This window comes from Diabrotica virgifera, chromosome 8 (assembly GCF_917563875.1).
Source record: "Diabrotica virgifera virgifera chromosome 8, PGI_DIABVI_V3a".
Taxonomy (NCBI): Eukaryota; Metazoa; Arthropoda; class Insecta; order Coleoptera; family Chrysomelidae; genus Diabrotica; species Diabrotica virgifera.
The window spans coordinates 183,647,953-183,654,617 of NC_065450.1; positions in this window are offsets into that span (position 1 = coordinate 183,647,953).

The following is a 6,665-nucleotide window of genomic DNA, read 5'->3' on the forward strand; positions in this document are numbered from 1 at the left end:
ACATAAGTGTTTGTTACTACTCAAAATATTAAAAAAAAAGTTACCGTCGGTATAACAGGTTGCCTTGCAACCAGATGCAGAACAGTACCATATATGTTTTCCACTTTTTAGCACTTTCTTTAAGTGAAATTTAAAATTATTTACCACCAATAACTTACACCAACGTTCACTCATTACGAAATCTGTTACAATAATTTCAGCCATTTTCACAAAATTTATTCGGATTTTCTCTAGTAACTTTTCCAAGAGACAATACATAAATGATGAATACCTTTTACACCGCCTTCAAAGAGGGTAATTTATACAGGTACATACCTGGAATACCGGTATTGATTATCAACAGTACTTAAAAAATTAAAGTTACAAATTCACCGGTAGTTAATGGGTTATCGAAAAATTATCTGCGCGCTAGAGTTGCCAGTTGGCCTGTAATTAGGATGGGGGATTAAAATAGTTACGAATTCACCGGGGCCCATTTGGGTGTACCCCTGAATATTATTGCTACCATGATTCCCGAATTAGATATCAGAGGTAAAACGTGAAGATAGAAAAGACAAACTATATAGTTATATAGCTTTCAAAACAATAGTTGACTGGCAGTATAGAAAAATTGAAATGTAAGCCTTAAATAATGCTGCAAAACAACTTGAAAGGGTCCAAAAAGTTAGCCGATAGTTATTTCTTAACAATTTGTGCCTGTCATGCAATTTAGTTGCCCAAAAAAAACTAGAACTCCTTGTTGCCAAATATATTGTAAAATGATAAAGGAATGTAAATTAATTGAATATTAAACTTCACTTATAGTAGGAATGTGCGATTGCCAGATTTTGATTGATAATCGAAAAGCTTATAATTCGTATAAGAAGCCTAAAACCATAGACGTATAATATATTATATTAACAAAGACCGAGCATAATGGCCGCTTTTGCTGACGACAAGATTTCTTGCGGTTATTTGATTTGTTTCTCTAGTACAGCGGTTCTCAATCTTTTTTGGCGACGGAACCCTTTTGGAAAGCAAAATACTTGACGGAACCCTACAATAAAACAATAGTTTTTAAAAGTGTATTTTTTATTAATAAGCATAATCAAATTCCAATGTAACAGTTACTTATTACTTACTTACATATGTAACAAGTATAATAATATAATATAATATTAAAATAAAAAAATCTAACTAATGGGAGGTATGAAACTTTTTTTTCATCAATTGGTTGATATCAGGTTTAATAGATGACATTTGAAGTCTCATATTAGGTTCGGCGTCCAGTTTATTGCGGTATTTTGTTTTCGTGGCTGCATATGTTGAGAATCTTGTTTCGCACAAATATGTTGTTGGGAACGGTAGAAGAATATTCAGAGCCATTTTGGCAAGCATTGGATATTCATCACGGATTCTGCACCAAAAATCTTTCGAGAGGCGTCGTTTTAAACAATGACTCCATAAATGTGTCTGATGACATTTCTAAAAGAGATTCGTATATCTCGTTTGACATATTTTCGGGCTTTTGTAAGTTGGGTTTATGAATCGATGAATTCAGTTTCATTTTTGTGTTCTGTTCTTCGGGAAAATACTTCTCAAAAGATGCACGCATGGAAGTGAGATATTTGACCAATTCTTCAAATACATCATCTCGGAACATTTCTGAGTCCGTATCGCTAACAAACTGAGTGATGTAAAGCTTTCTATTTCTCTCTTTCTGACGCAAATAATTAAAAAATCTAATTTTCTTTTGAAGGCAGTTATTTTGTTATAGACCTGGAACACTTTTGTCTGTTTACCTTGCAATAATAAATTTAAATCGTTCAGTTTTTGAAAGATATCCGCCATAAAAGACATTCGGAACAACCAAGTTTTATCATACAAACGGTCTTTTAAATTGAAATAACTATCTGAAAGAAACATTTGTAACTCGGCTCTAAGTTCAAATAGCCTTGTTAAAGTTTTACCCCGAGACAGCCATCGCACTTCTGCATGGAGCAGCGGTTATATTTGCTGCCATAATCTTCACACAAAAATGAAAACAATCGGGATTGTAGTGGTCGTGATTTGATAAAATTAATTCTTTTTACTGCTTCATCCATAACTAATTTTAGATTTGACGGCATTTGCTTCATCGCAAGTGCTTGTCTATGCAGGATACTATGGCTAGAGCTATAATTAGGAGCTTTATTTTTTATTCGTGACACTAGTCCTGCTGTATTACCTGTCATTGCCTTGGCCCCATCTGTACAAATGTCTGTACATTGCCCCCGTTCCAACTGAGATTATTTTCCTCAAAAAACATAATTATTTTATTAAAAATTTCCTCTCCGGTTGTGTTTGTGGGCAGCGGTGAACACATAAGCATGTCTTCATCAAAAGAACTTTCATATGGATATCTCACGATAACCAGCAAGGTAGCCAGACCAGCGATATCAGTAGACTCATCTACTTGCAAGGCGAATCGTGTTTTTTTGTAGTAGGTAGTTCTTGTTTGACGTAGCTGGCCAGATCATGAATACGCAGTGAAACAGTATCGTTCGGTAGCGGTATTTACAGTAGAAAGATGCTTTGCAGATTTTTCATCGAGCATACATTTTGTTATGTCTAACACACATGGTTTTATTAAATTCTCAGCGATATTGTGCGCTTCACCTGCTTGTACAATACGATAGCTATCTAAATATGATACCTCTGTGGCCTTTTCATTGAAAGTTTGGGTTACATGCATCATAGTTTTTTGACTTTCCAATAACTGTTCTTTTTTACGTATAAAAAATTATTTATTCTTGTTTTTAGAATCGGGGTGTACAGTTTCTAAATGTCGGCGCAACTTGGCAGGTGCCATGGATCTATTATCATCATATTTCCTCTTTTTCGCCTTTGAAACCGTGGAACTTGACGTCGTTGCATAATCGTCTTGACCGGTAATTGCTGTATACTCCGCGCGTACTGCTTTCGAACATTCGGCTTCGGTAGAAGATGTTGTTGCATCACGTTTAACGCCTTTAAGCCAACGTTCCATTCTTCTTTATTAAAAACCACAAAATAACGTACGATCACAAACAACAAAAGTACAAAATTGATACAATCAGAATACAGCAGTAGAAAAATAAACACTTTTTTTCTAGCAGGTCGCTCCGAACCCTAATTGTCGACTGACTACTGAATAAGGACTCAAGTCACACCAAAGAGAACCAACCAAGTTGGTTGGGGTATTCTTTGGTCACACTAAGTCGTATATCGGCGGTGACAGGCTAGTAAAATTGTATGAGGCAACAGGAGGCAACTAAGTTCGACCTGTGGTTCGACTACGCCTCGTAAATCGTGCTATGCCGCGTCAGAAAAGTCGACCAGAGAGAGTTGTTTTGATTTTTTTTTCTAAATTCTCGCGGAACCCCTACAGGGGTATCGCGGAACCCTAGGGTTCCGCGGAACACACTTTGAGTATCGCTCTAGTACATTGAACCTCCTCACACATTCTATCTCTCTCATCCACCAAAAAGAGACGCTGTTAGACTTACTTGGTGTAAGACAGAGATGCAACGAAAAAAAAAGATGGTGATATTACCAAGTTGGGCGAACCGACAGTACCAGGGTACGTGAGCGAGATAGGTAAGAACACAGTTATGTTCAGAAACATAGACGTATACTATATTAACGTAGACTGAGTTACTGAGTAGACTGTAAAGCCAAGGTACGCTACCATCTTTTTGTTCGTTTTCGTTGGGTCAGTCTTACATCAAGTAAGTAGGTATAGCTGTGTCTCTTTTTGGCGAGAGAGAGAGAGTGAGTAGTTTCAATGCGCTAGAGAGCGACAGATCGAACAACCGCACGAGATCTTGTTGTCAACACGCCCGGCCGTTATGTTCAATTTATATTACTTAATATATATGTTGATGGGATATATAACTCCAATCAACTTTAATTGAAATTCTGTAATTATTAAATATTTTATCTCCTATAACAGTTTTTTAACACAACGAACCACTGACGAAGCGTCCGCATGTAACCACTGTTACCATTGGTAACAGTTAAAAATATTGCTAATAAATATTTTTTGACGATGAATAATTCCATTTGCCTATATTTTTAGCGATAGAAATATATTATATTATCTGTTAATAGTACCTAATTCAGTAAATAGCCAACTACTCGTAGACACACGAAAATATTGGCGAGTTTATGTGACTCAGTTGCACTTTATTATACCCTGTTATCAGTCTCATTTGTGGTTACAATGGTTATCTCGCTGTCGCTCTAGATCGGCTAGTGTCTGAAAATTTTGAAGGAGCGACGGGCGTAAGCGCGCTGTTTATATCAGTAGCCGTGTTACCAGATTTAAATTTGGTTACAGTACCTATAAAAAGTGTGCGTGCGGTTAACCATGGATGAGTGTCGCTGCGTAATCGATCAACTACTTGAAAAGTAATTCTCCTTGTATAATTTTGAAGAAAAAAATGGGATTATTCAAAATTAAAAACCTTTCTTAAACAATTTAAAAAAGGAATAAAAAAAAGCAGTTTGATATTTTAAATTTAATTGGTACAGTGAAAATCCTTGGTTATGTGGTTGCAAGAAAAATAGACTGTATTGTTGGCCATGTCTTCTGGTTTCTACAGAAAAATGGATGGACCAGGTTCACGATTTAAATAGTTTTACAGTTTTAAAAAGGAGACATGAATTTCTCCGTTACCTACATGTAAGATGTATACCTACCCAATGTGATTCAGTTTGGCAAAACAAGAATCGAAAGTTCTCTTAACCAAGCTTTGAAAGCAAATATTGCTAAACATAATGAGTATGTTTAAAAAAAATAGATAGGTATATCCTCAGCACACTTATAATAGATACCGTATGTTTTTTGGCCAAACAAGAATTAGCGTTTCGTGGTCATTTTGAGGTCGACGGCTTTGACAATCGAGGCAATTACAGGAAATTGTTAATATTAATTGTCAAAAAAAAAGATCAAAAATTTTGCCAACATCTAGAAACATCAACTGTCTTTTCGAAAGTTTCAAGTGATATACAAAATGATGCTACATATATATATATATATATATATATATATATATATATATATATATATATATATATATATATATATATATATATATATATATTTACTCCCAGCGTATGAAGTGAGCCACATATCAAAAGAAACTGCGGTTGAAGTGAGGTCCTGTACAAAGTGAGGTCCAGTATACGGACCTCACTTAGTCAATCAATGTAAGACTTTTTCGTAGACATGTACTGATAGCAAACACTGTTTTTTTACAAAAAAAAAGTGGGACCTCACTTTGTATGGTCCACATCAATTTTTAGTTCAGAGATTTTCCGCATAGAGGCGCTGACCCTGGCGTATATTTTCTAACCATGTATATTCTATGCCCTGTTGAATAACTTACGATACACATAGTGAGGACCATACAACTGGCAACATCTGTTCAACCAATCTTTAAAACAGTGGATCGTCAATCGTCGCATAAATTCAAGCAGTACAAAAATGTTTAATACTTTAATCCTTTTTGAGAGCGTAGGCGCAAAATTTCGGTCGAGTTCTTTTTAAACGCATTTATTTTTTTCGAATCCTGAGATAACTAATAGGTATTTTTAAAAAATTTAAACGCAAAGTAGAAGACTACATTATTCCCGAGGGCAGAAAGTCCCTTATAATGAACAAAAAGTTTCTTTTGTAATATATATTTAAAATTAAAAATCAGACTATTTTTTTCACCCCTGTGACTTATTAAAATAAATATTATAGAAGTTCTCAAGGACTTTCGACCATGGATAATACAGTAATATTTCTTTCTGCGTTTAAATTTTTTAAAAATACTTAAGGTTTTCTCAGTATTAAAAAAAAAATGAAGGCATTTAAAAATAATTCGAGCGAAATTTTTGCGCATATGCTCTCAGAAAGGCTTAAAATACTATAAATTTTTGTAATCAGTATTTCAATAGTTATTTATGATATAAGTGTTAAAAGTACACGTTTAAAGCACGCATGTGAAAGTTTGCAGAATGAGCGACAGCGAGTTCTGCAATTCACATGAGTGCCTTAAAAATGCACTTTTTAACACGCATATCATGCAATATTTTTTCTACAAACGTAATTACAGGACAATATCTACAAAAACTTTTACTTGAACTTGACTGACATTCCATTTTTATATTTTTTTGACATTACATCAAAATTGCCTATACGATCAATACGAATTGCAGTGCCATAAAAATTTTAAAGCACTAGTGCCTTAAAGCAGCGCCGGATAAAGTGGCGGGCGAGCCGGGCGACCGCCCGGGGCGCCAGAATTTGGGGGCGCCAAATTTTGAGAGACGCTGATATATAAATATAATATTTACCCCCCTCCGTGTCTCAGTGGTAAGAGCGTCTGCCTTTGGATCGAAAAAATCCGAAAGGTTGTGGGTTCGAATCTCACCAGGGTCGGAAATTTTTCATTTATTATAAATTAATAAATGAATATAGTTTCTGTCCTCGTGGGATCGGTTCTCACCGGAGGGACCGCAGACGTTCGGATACAATTAGCGTCTCTTTGCAAAGACAATGACGTCGACATTGCAAAGTAACAAGGCACTTACTTAACACACACACTACTTACACATGACACTAGGTACCTAACTGTTCAAAATTACCGTACCTACCATGCCAATGGCCATTAGTT